Below are 14995 nucleotides of genomic sequence, written 5' to 3'. Positions count from 1 at the left end.
AAACATCCTCTTTTCAGATTGTTACTGCTACAACAGAAAATTTGTCTGGCACAAGATGCTGATTTTCTTACCCATACTGTGAATCAGGAAACAGCTTCTGCATCTGGCTTTCTGGTATATCTGTCAAAGACTATTTCCTTCCCCTCAGGGACTCCAGTTTTCCAAGAGTACTGTGATTCTCAAAATTAAAAGTTTGAGAAATCTTCATTTTGTCCCATTTGATAGTATCTCTATTGGCAGTCAAAACTTATTTTCCAGGCAGCTGTTGTAGAGGCTGAGGTATGAGGCTGCCCCGTACCAGAGGCCTTGGCAAGGTGCAGCAGCAGCAGCCACTTCCCTGGAGGATTCCCAGTTTGAGATTACAGCCAAAACCACAAAGCACTGGTTAAGATCAAAAGGTATGGGCCAAAAATAAGTAAACAAATACAATGTCTTATGACAAAAGAAGAACTATCCATGCAATTCTTTCTTTTTATATTTGTGGTATTAATTGCATCAGATACGGGTTTTAGAAAAGAAATCATTAAAAGATGACATGGGTTTTCTGAGTTAAAAGCTCCTTCAGTCCTCAGACTGACATCTGTATCCTCACAGGAATTTCTTAAGATCATGCAGGTGCCAGAGCACCAGTAGCGACATCTCTTTTGAGTTCAAAATCAGGACATCTCTCCCTGGAACAGGAGGTTGTTACAGTACTACTTTACTTCATTAGTAGTCAATCCTAATAACAGTAATAGTTGTAGTAGCAGTAGTAGAAATAATAATAATTTTTTTTTTATATTATTATTTCTTTAATGGAAATGGAGACTCAAAACCCAAAAATATCTTTAAGTACAGGCAAGTAAAACAAGGAACAAACAACATTTATGTCATCACTGGATGGGCACAATGGTCACATTCAACAGAATTTATAATGCATTGTGACTACATGTTTCTACTATTAATGTATATGTAGTATACATATGCTACATGTTAATACTATAAATAATTCTTAATAACAGGAAAATATATAAACATTCCACATAAATGTTTTCTTTCTCCAAGTTTTTTATGTATGTCCCTCTGCTTACTCCTTTTAGATATCCTGGGGTGCTACCTGAGTGGTGGTTTTGATATAACACAAACTTTGTTTAATGTTTGTATTTGGGAATTTTGCCTCTTCAGTGAGAAGACTTTAAAGGGCAATTTTTATCCTCCATTTTTCTCAACCTGGAAAATCTTCCTGTTTAAGAGATTTCCGTACACAGCAACATGAAAGCAAAAGTACTGTAAGAGTTGTTTCTGTATGTATTTATTTCTAAATGTAGTGCTCAAGAATTAGAATTTTCAGAAAGGCAGTTTTCTTTAAAGTCTTTTGGTTCCAGATGGCTAAATAGGAAAGATTAATTACTGCTATAAAATTCAATTATAAAATATGGATGGATATAGTATGGAAGCATATTATTTGTCAAGTTATTTTTCTATATAAGCAGTCAAATATTCTAGTATCTCGCAGATTGGAGTGGCTTTTAAAAATTTGGTATATTCATTGACCATAAGTGTAATAGTATCTAACATCTATGCAACAGCAAGGTTTTGTAGCTTTGGTAATCAAATAGCCCTATTGGAGCACTGCAGTCATAGAGAACAAGAATATTAAATCTCAAACCCCCTCTTTTCATGATGGGAGAAGGAGAGGAAAAAGAAAAAAGAAGCAGCTGATAAGGCTAACCAAAGATACACTTTATAAAAAACATTTTGATTATAGAATCAAATGGTTTGGATTGGAAGTAGCCTTAAAGCTAACCCAGTTCCAACTCCCTTCCACGAAAAAGGACACCTTCCACTAGACCAGGTTGCTCCAAGCCCCATCCAGCCTGGCCTTGAACATTGCCAGGAATGGGGCAGGCACAACTCTTTGGCTTCCTCCCAAGTACTATAACACTTTCTTCCTCATATTCCTACTTTCTTACTCTTGCTTTTCTTTCACACACAAACATGAACATGTGCAATGATTCAGACTTTTAACCTCAATATTCACTTTTATTATCATTAACCTTTGACAAGTTGGTTAAAATCCAGCTTTTCAAACATACATATGCATGCAGGTAAAAATGATCCATTAACACACAGATTTTTTTCTGTGCCAAAACAGCTTCTTCAGCCTAGGCAAGGCTTAAATTCACTTGTACAGTGCTCAGATTAATACAAAAATATTGTATCTGAAATGCAAAAAAAAATCATGACCTTCAAGCTTGAAGAAAAGTCACATTCTATTAGATGGACAGGGAATAGTTGTACTTCAGTGCCAAATGTTATTTGTTGATTCACGTATCATTCCTGCTTCTGGCAGCCTAAGTCCCTAGAGATCAAAGGAGTGGCCCAACCTACCAATCCTTTAGAGATAGAGGGTTTTTTTCGTCCTGGTAATTTGGTTTTTTTTATCCTGTTCTGCAGATGCTGTTTTGTTACAAGGCTGGAAAATACACCCTTTACACTGATGTGCAATTAACCAAGATTAATCAGAGATAATAAATTGACTATCAGAGGTAATAAAAATTACACCTGTACTTAATCTACTGTAGCCTCCCAAGCCGAACTGACACACTGTGAACTGCACAAGAAAAAATTGCTGCCTCTACCTAGTTCACCTTATCTAGAATCGATGATGATCTGAATATGAAATTTCTTTCAATTCTTGAGAAAAAAAAAAAAAAAGCTGATGATTTCATATGTTCAGGATTGCAAACACAGAATTTCTTTGTTAAGATTTTAGAGCAAGAGCACGAGAGCATGTTTGGTATGTTTGGCATGTTTGGCATGTCCCCAAACACTGGGAAGATCAGTTGCAAAATGCTGGCACTTTTGTCTCTCCATGGGCAGAAAGACACACACATAATTTAGACAGCAACTGCTCACACCGATGAGAAGATGCAGAATAATCAACCTACAAGGGTGAGGAGGTCTTTGGTCATTAAAAAAAAAAAAAAAAAGAAGAGATACTACCATGGGAAGCAGAAGAAGGATCAGAGGTTCCTTTTCATTTGAGGACCATAGAAAATAACTAGAAATATCATCAAAGACTGAGAAAATGAAAGGCAGGAGATAAATTCATTTAAAAGAGACTGAAATATGTGATGTGGGGGAGAAATATTAATTAATTACTAGAAGGGTGTAACAAGATGGTACTGCAGTGTGTCTTCATATTGGAGGACAGAGGTTATATCATGGTTTGAGTGTCATGCAGGTACTGCAGTAGATTTTGACAAGGAAAACAAATAAATGAGCCCACAACATATGTAGAAAACAAGGCTTAATTAGGTCTGTTGCTTATAGAGAAATTCTTTTTTAAAATACAGATGCTTTGGAAATTTAAATCTAATATATTTTGTAAATTTATTAGTTGTAGAAAGGGCAAACTAATCTTTTCTCTCTGCCTTTATCTATAGTAACAAAAGACGTGCATACATGTACAAATGCTAACATTAATACTTTGATCACTTGCAAGAAACACACATTTAGCCAGCAATTTTAAAGACAAAAACTATTATACATACAGTTGGTGATATCATCTCTAACAAAAATAATAGATACTCTTGTAACAATATAGATGACCAGCATTTACGAGAGTCCATAGTTAGCATTCTGTCTGAATTTTTTTTTTATCACTTCTCATTTCCATTCACTTAGAAAGTTACCCATTGAGCTCATCATTTTAAGACAGTATATCTCTTTATATGTTTCCGTTTGATTCAGGGTTGCTTTTATAAAAGGCAGAAGGGGAAGCTGGAGCACAAACTACATCCTCATGAGCCAAGGAACAGTTCCAATAACTTGTGTTCACTGTAGTAGTAAGATTAATTTGCAAAATCTGAAACTTCATAAATAAGAACAAAAGGACATAATTCCTTAGGAATTTCACTTACATTGATCCTTATTACACCAAAAATGTCAATACAAAGAGCAGTGTGATTTACTATGCATTTTTAATGCTCTGTAATATTTAATGGCAGCAATACAAGTAAACAAATTAAGACAAGAATTTACTTGCCACCGTTTAGTGACTTGGAGTCATGTGGACATTCATGACTAAGATTTTGAAGAAAAATCTTTCAAAGCATACAGTATCATACACAGTAGCAATTATTCTGGTTTGGTTTTTTTTTCTGTCTGTAGAGTTTTATACCGTTTGATATCTTTGATATATTTGTCAGTCTCTTCAGTATACACTGATTAGAAAATTAGTGTTGGGTTTCTTTTTTTTTTTTTCTGAAATATTTACAGTATCTTTAATATTTTTCCCAGTATTGAAAATTAAAAATACTTTTACAGTTGATTACAAGAAAGAGAGTGTGTTACTACAAATAATCAAGGAAACAAAATGTCAAAAAGAGAGACGGATATTTGAGTAACAAAATGTTGAAATTCCTTGAAATTTAAACACAGGGTATGATTTTTCATTCAAAAAAAAAAAAAAAAAGGAAATTAGGTGGAATAATGAAGAACAAAAACCTGATTTTACTAAGTAATATACAGTAATTTAGTAACTCAGAAGATCGTTTTTTCCTACAGTCCTGCACTAAGGTGAAGAATACCCTGATTAGGAAGTGTATATTTACTAACACCTGTGATTTGCCAGCCTTTTATATCTGCTGTTCTTTGAAGAGAGTTTGATTGACCAGTTCAATGGTCTGTAGTTCATTGACAGCCTCACTTAACATGCCTGTATCTCGTCATCTCTTAATGCTCACACAAATGATCATAACACATAGTGTTAAAATATGTGCACAGAGCACTCAATCAAATTAAAACCAAATACAAAAAACTTAATGTGGAAAACCATAGTTCATCTCTGCTAGCCAATGTTGAGGATACTTATGACATACATGTGATATATTAATAAAAGAGAAAGATATTCCTCAACAGCTGCTATGTCTTACTTGCTGTAAAACCTTATTAGCACTTGCAAAACAAAACAATATAGGTTCACATTTATTCTCCTTTATTTTGTCTGGTCAATATCTTCCCTTTTTCCATGCAGCTGTCAAAGACAGGAACTAAGTTTACAGAAAAACTAGATTAAGAAAAATTGCTCAATAAAACCTAAATTATTCAGAAGAGGGAGGGGCGCTGAGTGATACCATTGATCAACATACAAGGCTTTCAACATCAGCTGTGTTTCTACAGCTCTCAGTTGTGCTGCATCCCAATATATCATCAACTCCCAATCTCTACACAAGAATTAGTTGTCCTTTTAAACGCTTGGTTTGTCTTCAGCAATAATTAGAAATAAAAGATACCTCCACAACAGGTATTAAAATCCAACAGTGCTTCATCAGGAATACTTCCATATCAATTAAACCTAATCACTAATGCAAGAATTTTTATGGTCCACCTCAATGATACTTTCTACAGATGAAGCAGCTATGGCTGCAAGTTTCTCATAGTGTAACAAAAAAAAAAAAGGCACAACTAACATAACGGCAATTTTCTCCTCATGTACTTACAATTTGCGATTTTTATTTTATTTCTTATAAGTGCAACATCCATTCTTAAAAGTGCATTCTAATGTTTATTTAAAATAACTATTTTTTTCCACTTCTATTTTTTTTTCTTTTTTTTAAATTTTATGTACATAGAGCCTATGGACAGCCTACATTATTATGTTTAGATTTTTTCAGGTTTTTGCACAGAAATAGAGAATTCACAATGGCATCTTCTGGAGGGAATTATGACTTGATTGTTCGTCATTTGCTGCGTCTGTGCTACTCATCAGTGAAGACATAACTGAGAAACACACATCATTCCTCCCAGAAGCATGAAGCATCACAAATGTTATTTGTTTGTGTTGTAGGGTTCCCATAAAAACTACTAAAAGGATATAATTGTTTAGAAAATATCTTTTAGCTTTTAAATGTGTGGAAAGACATCCTGAATAAGAAGAAAATAAGTAACTGTGAAGTGCCTGGAAATTATCTGAGAACTCCATCTACCCTGTAATACCTTTCCCATGTATCTAATATTATATGTTGGAAATTGTTATACTGATATTTAACTGACTCCTATAATATCTGAAATACCTGAAATGCTGAGACATACAAGTTCCTGCATTGGAAGCTGTTGTAGAAGCAATAATAAAGGTATTTCAGACTGCAGGATCCTTTTGCATTCCCTTGCAGGTGCTCAAATATAGCTAAAAAATTAAAACCAAGATGAAAGAAAATTTTAGATAGCTTTTCTCACAGTTCTGTCATTTAATATGGAAATAATTTAAATAGTGCTAATATCGTAGAATCACAGCATGGTTTGGGTTGGAAGGGACCTTAAAGCTCATTCAGTTCCAATCTGCTTTCATGAGCAGGGACACCTTCCACTAGACCAAGTTGCTCCAAGCCCCTTCCAGCCTGGCCTTGAGCACTGCCAGGGATGGGGCAGCCACAGCTTCTCTGGGCAACCTGTGCCAGGGCCTCAGCACCCTCACAGGGAAGAACTTCTGCCTAAGAGCTCATCTGAGTCTCCCCTCTGTCAGGTTAAAGCCATTCCCCCTTGTCCTGTCCCTACAGGCCCTTGTCCAAAGCCCCTCTCCAGGTCTCTTGTAGCCCCTCAGGCACTGGCAGCTGCTCTAAGGTCTCCCCTTAAGGAGCCTTCTCTTCTCCAGGCTGAACCAGCCCAGCTCTCTCAGCCTGTCTCCAGAGCAGAGCTGCTCCAGCCCTCACAGTATCTCTGTAGCCTCCTCTGGACTTGCTCCAGCAGCTCCATGTCCCTCTTGTGTTGTTGCCCCAGAGCTGGATGCAGGACTCATGGCGGGGGGGGGGGGGGGTGGGGGGGTGGTGTGTCTCCCCAGAGAGCAGCAGGCAGAATTCCCTCCCTTGACCTGCTCCTCACGCTCTGGGGATGCAACCCAGCACAAAGGGTGGGGGTGGATTTTGGGCTTCAGCATACACTGAAGCTGGGTCATGGGGGCTTCTCACCACCCGACACCCCCAAGTCCTTCTCCTCAGGGTTGCTCCATCCAGTCTGCCCAAGCCTCTGTGCTGGGCATTGCCCTGACCCAGGGGCAGGACCTTGCACCTTCTTAATAATAAACTGATGTGGTGTTTTGTTGGATTGCAAGACTAATTGTTTGTTGAGTGTTTTGTGGGGGGTAGATTTTGTTTGTTTGATAGTTTCTTTATGGCAGATTCCGTCTTCATAGACGTTTTACAGAAGAAAAGCTCTTAGCTTCCTGGCTTAATCTTTCCCTATTATGTTTCCAGGATAGCATCATATAATTTCTTCTACTATTAACTTGATTACAAACCTACCTTTAAGGACCATAGAGCACTTCCAAATAAAAACAAAATTGAATATTTTTAAATGCACATATTTTTTGTAACTTTTTATGTTACAAAATGTAAAAAAAACAAACAAAAAGGTAAATATTTTGTCTTAAAGAAAAAAGTTTTCTTCCAGTTTTATCTTTATTTTTTTCAGTATTCAGATATAGCTTTCTAGAGCTGATGCATACCTGATTCACTTGTTTTGCTTTTATCAGGCCCCTAAAGTGGGAGTGTAAGCTGTGTCAAAACACTGTCCGTGCCTAACCCTTCTGCCTCTTCCTTCTGCCTACCCAACACCCTGACAATTTCTTCCATGATGCAAATGAAGAGGCTGTTCCTTCCTCATATTTGACAGGCTGTCATAGCTGGATATATAGGAGAAAGTATGCTAATGCTGCATTTCTTCCATAACTATACATGCATCATCCTCTGATCCCTCAGGAGGTCCTGAAATGCTGCATTTAGAAGTAGTCTGTATATAGTTTTTCTGTCTAGCTGCTTATCGTAAGAATCTGTCTCTAATACAGATGACTTACAAAAGGCAACCACAGTTCCAGAAGATGAGTTGGTTGAGTGTTTAGGAAACAAGCTGGAGGCTAATGTTACAAGTGCTGTGTTTCTATGTGATGTTTCATGGCCCATCAGGTACGTAATGGAATGGTCAGCACTATCGGAGGCATGCTAAGGTGCAGTCATGAACCACCTGTGCTACCCCATGAGCTGACAAAGCAGTAAGGCTCCAAGCCATGCTGCTCCTGAGCACAGAGGCAAAGATGTGCCATCCTGATACGCAGACAGTGCAGGCAGATAAGACATATCTTATGTTTTACATATCTCACAAGGCTTTCTAGATGCATCACTTAACCACATGGAGTGGGCAAGGTGGTCCCCAGCCACATGCTGCTTCTCGCACTGCAGTCCCTGGAGGTTGTTCGGTCAAGAAAGACCACTGTGCTGTAGCATGTTCTCAAATCATGCTGCTCTGGACAAAACAAATGCATCCTCTGTGTGTCTATTCTTTTTTGTAAATGAGGATGATCTTGATCCCTGACTAGGCAAAGATCTTTGTGGTGTAATAGATACATGGGAGACCCTCAGAAGCTACATTAAATGAAATGCAGAAGTACCTCCTGATAGGTATTTATTGCAAAAATATTAGGAGGTGTGGGGTGATGCAGAAAGAGGAAAAGCCTTATAAGTATTGTCAAACACTGAACTGAAAGTATAATTTAGCAAGTCACATTAAAGGCACGTATATTTCTATTTAATGAGAAATTAAGTAACATTAATTCTCAGTGGCTCCTTCAAAATACACTTCACAGGTTGAATTAAAGGCACGTATATTTCTATTTAATGAGAAATTAAGTAACATTAATTCTCAGTGGCTTCTTCAAAATACACTTCACATGTTAGGTTGAATTAAAGGCACGTATATTTCTATTTAATGAGAAATTAAGTAACATTAATTCTCAGTGGCTTCTTCAAAATACACTTCACATGTTAGGTTGAATTTAGGATGAAACTCATGAACTTTTTGCTACTGCTACCACATAATATGCTACTAGTCAGGAGCACACTTTGAAATATGAGGGAAGGTTATGGCTAAAATGTTGGCTGTGCTCCTTGAGAAACTTCTCTTTTTGCAGTAGAAAATGTTGACAGATTCATGCATTTGTATCAATATCTTTCTCTCTGTCCAACTGTTTTCTCTGTATGATTAATGTATTTTCAGTTAATTTCTGAGATCTTTGTCATGTCAAGAGGTAGGCAGACAGCATGCTAAACACAGCTTCATAAATGTATAAACAAATAATTAAGGATCTTGAATGTTATTTTTTGAAAATTAGACAATTCTTCATTAAATGCTGTTGATAATATGGTGTAAAGTATGACATCAACAAATTTTAATATTACTTTAAAAATAGGTATTACCAGTAGGGAATTATTAAATGGCTTGCATAGAAAAGTGGCTTAAAATATGGGTTTCTTTATCCTTTTTTGCTGTTATTGGTGTTGTTGGATAGCTCTCTTCCAAAACTGGAGAATAATAAAGATCAAAAATTTTGTACTGAACCACAAAACAGATGCTACTGCTGGCACTAAAATTGTTTCTGCATCAGTTCTGGATGGTTTTTCTGAGAATAGGGCTATGAGGCTTTTGCTTAGATCCTTGTAGTCGTTATGAAAGGGAGGAAAGCACTTCTGGTAAATATCTTTGATACTTCTAGGCTAATATTGTCTACACTAGATTTGGGCTGATTAGGGTCACTCATTCTGAAAAGTTTTGTTGCATCTGGGAAAAATACAGGAAAGTAGACAAGCAAAAGGTAAAAATATTACACTCTGTTTTAAACTGGCAGTCTACCCTGGGCTTCATCATCTGTCATGAAGTCGTGTAACGTAGAAACACCTTATTAGTGTGGATGAGATAAGTTACTACATACACATTTTTTTCTTTCAGGCATTCATTAATTATTTTGTAATCTTCTATATGAACACAAACTGGGGGTTCTCCTAGTTATTTTTGCATCCAACCTCCAGCCTTCCTTTTGTGTTTTTTGTAAAACTTTTTTTTTGTCCCCTCTTAAAAAAACAAACAAACAAACAAAAAAACCAACCAAACAACCAAACAAAAAAACCCAACCAAAATTATTTCACAGAAAAAGGACTTAATTTTTCTGTGGGATGGATCAGAGCTACCTGGACTTCTGTTGGTGCATTAAAAATGGGCAAACTGAAGTACAAGTACTTGAAGACAGTTTGGATATACGTGTAGTTAAGGGTACTGAAGGAGCCATCAAAATTTACCCCTTCATCTTTAGACACACATTTTTGCAAAGATTCACCATGTTTTAGTATAAAAATAACAGGACACTTTAATCTCCTTGGTTTTATGTTTGGAGTTGCCTTTTCCCTTTCTTATTCTCATTTCCTTTCCTGTTCCCCTTCTTCTACTCCTTTCCTTTTCCCCTTTCCCTTTCCCTTCCCCTTCCCCCTTCACTTGCACCTTCTAACTTTACGTGCTCCCATGGACCACGTAAACCACTGAAATGTAAAGGTATGAAGACCTTTAGTACAGAATTCTGTTTCACTCAATTTCTTTTCATTAGTTTCATCATGATATTTGCAGGTTTCCTCTGGATGACAGAGAAATATATTCCTTTAAGGAAAATTAAAGCTTCTAACTTGCTTTTTTTTTTCTTATATGGGACCTATGTTCACCATTAAAGCAAAGAAAGAAAAACAGTCATTACTTTTTTCCAAGGATACTGCTTACAAAAGTGATTATATGTAAAATATTAGACTATTCACACCATATGGCAGATTGAGCCTAAGTAAGCCTACATCCCCTGTCGTGGTTTAAACCCAGTCAGGTAACTTGTTCACTCACTCCCAGTGAGTGGTGCCAAGCTGACAACAATCGAGGTCCATGTCCCCCCCCCCCCAGGACTCTCCCCTTCCCCGCTCCCGGAGGAACGGGGAGGAGGATCGAAAGAGTGCAACTCCTACAGGTTGAGACAAGAACAGTCCAGCAACCAATGTACAACACAAATCACCACCGCTACTATCAACTACAACAATGATAAGGGAAAATAACAAGGGAAGAGAATACGATACCACCGGCCAAGAAAACAAGTTCTACCCGGAAGCCCGTGTCCTTCCGGGTAACTCCCAGTTACTCCCCACCCTGGCCATGACATGCTGTGGTATGGAATACCTCCCTGGCTAGCCCGGGGCAGGCGCCCTGTCTCTGCTTCCTCCTGGCTTCCCCTCCTCCCTGGCAGAGCATGAGCCTCACAAAGTCCTTGGTCAGGGTAAACATCACTTAGCAACAACTGAAAACAGCGGCTTCACCAACACTGTTCTCAGGCTGGAAGTCAAAACACAGCACTGCACCAGATACCAGAAAGGAAAAACATGACTGCTACTGCTGAACCCAGGACATCCCCCCAGAAGTGTCAAAAAACACACAAAAACATTTTCCCACACCCAAAGTGAGTAAAGAGAAAAGTCTAAGTTCTTTCAACAAAACAAGAGATATTGGTGTTGCAGAAGACATTAAAAGATTATGGAAGCTCTTAATAACAATTAATTAATACAACCTGGAAGCCATAGATAAGAAAAAAAAGAAAAAAAGTTAACTTTTGTCAAACTTATCTGTAGAAATACTTATCTGCTTTTTCATGTCATTGAATAATTCATTGAGAATCACACGTATTTTCTAAAACCTACAATCGAATCAGTCAGGTTAGAAAACAATTCCCATGCCTCTAAAAATTCAGTGTGCTTAGATAATGAAATAACTTGTCTTCACTTACGTCACAGTCTAATGAGGCATTATTTTTGCTGTATAAGAAAATATACACAGCAGCCAGCATTCGTATGTGCAGGAAAAAAGCCTTATCTCTAGCTTTTATCCTAGGAATATTGCTCAGCTTTCGTTAAAGGGAATTACTCTTTTGAGTAAAACTGAGGATCAGGCTCATTGAAGGATGCACTCTGTATGTGAAGGGCTTGTTATTAATGAATTTTGGTTTAGGCTAGCTTAACACTGTGAAATCACAAATATGTTAAAAACTATTATTCAAGCACACGAAATAATTGCTCTTTAATTTGAGAGATCAAAATGCAATTTGGAGTTGTTCCTAATGTTTTGGGGAAATATGCATCAATATTTCTAGTGCTAAACCGAGTATTTTCTCCTGTTACTCTGTGGAGGAGGACTCTGGAGCAACAGGCTCTTGGAGGCTGGAATAGTCTCTATGGAGCAATTTTATATGTATTTAATGTTTAGGATGTTTTTCCTCTTCTAGGAGCTTTAGTATACTTAGCTGAGTCAATTGGACAGGTATTAAAAAAGATTTATGTTTGTATTTTCAGTGGTTCAGGATACAATATAAAACAAATTTAGTAACAAACACTATTATTACTCACTTTAGATGTTTTAGGAAGGTATCATAAGTTGGTTTTCTATTTCTTATCAAACAGAGAAAAGATATGGCAGTCTCTTCCATCTTTAATTTGCCATTTTTATTTTGAACGTAACATTTTGATAATTAGAAGTAAATTATTTGAGCAGGTTCTTTTTAATAATACTGAAAAAAACCCTCCTTTTTTTTCTCCTCTCAAATAATCTTTAGAAAATAGCCATGTGCTAACCTAGAGTCCTAGGCTCTTTTATATACATATATTATATACATATATCATATTCAGTGTTCAAGGCCAGTTTGGACAGAGCCTTGGGTGATATGATCTAGTGGAAGGAGCCCCTGCCCATGGCAGGGGAGCTGGAAATAGTTGATATTAAGGTCCTTTCCAACCCAAGCCATTCCATGATTCTATGATTCTGTGATCATATATAGCCATTCAACTATATATCATACAGCTTCTGCAACAGATGTTTCCCAACATCTTGACACGTCAGGTCTTGTAGAAAGTTCAAATGTAAGGATGCTATTCTCGAGATACATCTGTCTTGGCTTAGAGTAAGTATTTTGATTCTGTGAAAAGCACATTTTTTAAACAGTACATCCCACATACATATCCAAGCCAGAAGGAGATCACTCTAGCTCCCAAACTGAAAGCAGTACAGCAGCACTTACCACACTGCCTTGATACGGCTAATAAAATAAATACCATTAATTTGAGCTAATGAACACTTCAGAAGAATGCATTTGTTCAAACACTGATGTCTTCATACTGATCTTGGGATCAAATGGTGTCTTCATAGTAAGGTATAGAATCAAATAGTAAAAGCTATAATGTGAGCTTATTTGAAGCAGAAAATCTGGTATTGGTCAGATATCTTTCTTACCGTCATTATGACTGCAGAAATTGAAAACCCTCCAATATCCAGTGAATGGCTTTGGAGCACAACAAGTATATTTTATTAGGATTTATCTTCCTTTCCATTCCCCCCCTCTCATGCCTGCAGAAATAGAGGGTAACCAATAGACCTTAATTACTTTCCAAGGGAAATGTGAATTAGCCAACTGAATACATTCATAGGGTACTAAAATACCGTAGAAAGAGTAATAGCTGTATTTAGAGCAGAATTTTAACAAAATGCTCTCTCTTTCCTGTGACAGTCAGAACCAGATCCAAAATCTCTAGCTCATAATGATGGATAAAAACAAAGAAAAAAATAATCTTGAACATCTAAGTTACAGAGTTCATGCTAGACACATGACATGGTAATGTCTAAACATCTGGAATACCATAGGTCACTTTGCTTCGTAAGCCAAGAAAAAGATGTAGTCTTTCCAATTTGTGTTTGGCAGCTAAAACCCACACAGCTGCTCATTTGCTGCCCCTGATTTATGAAAGTCAGGAGGAGTTGAGTATTTAATGGTCATTTGGGTTCTTCAGAATCTTCTTTGGATAGAGAAAAACAACAACGTTGGGGTTTGGTTTGTTTTATTATTATGTCATTATGAAATAGGTACTTGACAATTTTTTTTAAATGAATGAGCCAGATCTTCCCCTTGCTGGCTATGTAAACCAAATTGGAATATTTCCTTTGTGTCTATTACTGGTTTAAGTGTGTTTCCTCCTATGCTGCATATTTCAAATTGAAATATAAACTGTTACTTGAACTTATGATAAGACAATTTGGACAATACATGCCCACAGAAAGATGCAGATCCACAAAGATCCACAAAGATCCACAAAGACTGTTTGTTAACTTTTCCCTATGGGGCAAGCCACCAGACAGTTTTAAAGAAGTTGATTAAGTCGTTGCTAGAGATGCTCCATTTTGGTATTAACAACCTCAACCACTGTTTTTTCTTAAACCTAGCTTTTTCCAGGAAAGTTATGTAGAAACTGGATTTGGAACTAATTTAGCTACTGTTGTAATGAATAGTCTGTCATGTGTTTCTCAGTTAAATTTCAGTCTTGGATGTGAAAGATAGGATGCATTGATATTTCTGCAAGGATAGGTATCAGTTGTAAGAGGTGTATTTGAAGTAAATAATTTGTTGAAAAAAAATGGGTACTACTTGAAGCACAAAGTTTTAACAAATGTTGAGTGAACCTGATTTTGACAGATCCATTCTCCTCTCTCAGTGATGTCCTGAAAAGTCTACAAGTCAGAATCACTTCTGGAAATCTTAAGCCCAAGGGAAGAGTTAGAGATGGATGTGGTTTAAACTCTTAAGTCATCCTAAACATATACACTTGTGTTAATTTCAATTCAATAATCTGAAAACAGCTGAGTTTTCAATAATTGCAAATAAACTCAAACTCACTTCTGAAAAATAATATCATATTTTTTTAAGGAAGCCTGAAATGAACTTATGCCATCAGGAATTTCCCACTTCAGATTTTTTCGCCTTTGCAGTATGCAGTGGAAAATAAATGTTATTTCAGCAACCTAAAAATGCAAGAACATACTATTAAGGCCTACTTGTTAGGTTTTATACTTGGGGGGGGGTTCATTTTATGACATTATATTACTAGGAAAAAAAAAGTATGTTTTTTCTCTTTATTATTCTTCCTTTATGAACTTCTTGTTTTCTTGAAGCACAATCCACATTAACCCACACCACCCTCATCAATACTGGAAGTAGAAGTCCCTTTTTGCTGTTAAATGAAGTTCTATCAAATGTAATTTTAGTAGGATCTACCTTGTCTTGGAAAGACCCCTTCTCAAGATGAAACCTGTGATTGTATAATGGCAGGACTCTGATGTGATG

This window comes from Pezoporus occidentalis, unplaced genomic scaffold (assembly GCF_034315485.1).
Source record: "Pezoporus occidentalis ecotype Australia unplaced genomic scaffold, CSIRO_AGI_Poc_V1 ctg218, whole genome shotgun sequence".
Classification (NCBI taxonomy): domain Eukaryota; kingdom Metazoa; phylum Chordata; class Aves; order Psittaciformes; family Psittacidae; genus Pezoporus; species Pezoporus occidentalis.
This window is presented reverse-complemented; position numbering follows the sequence as displayed.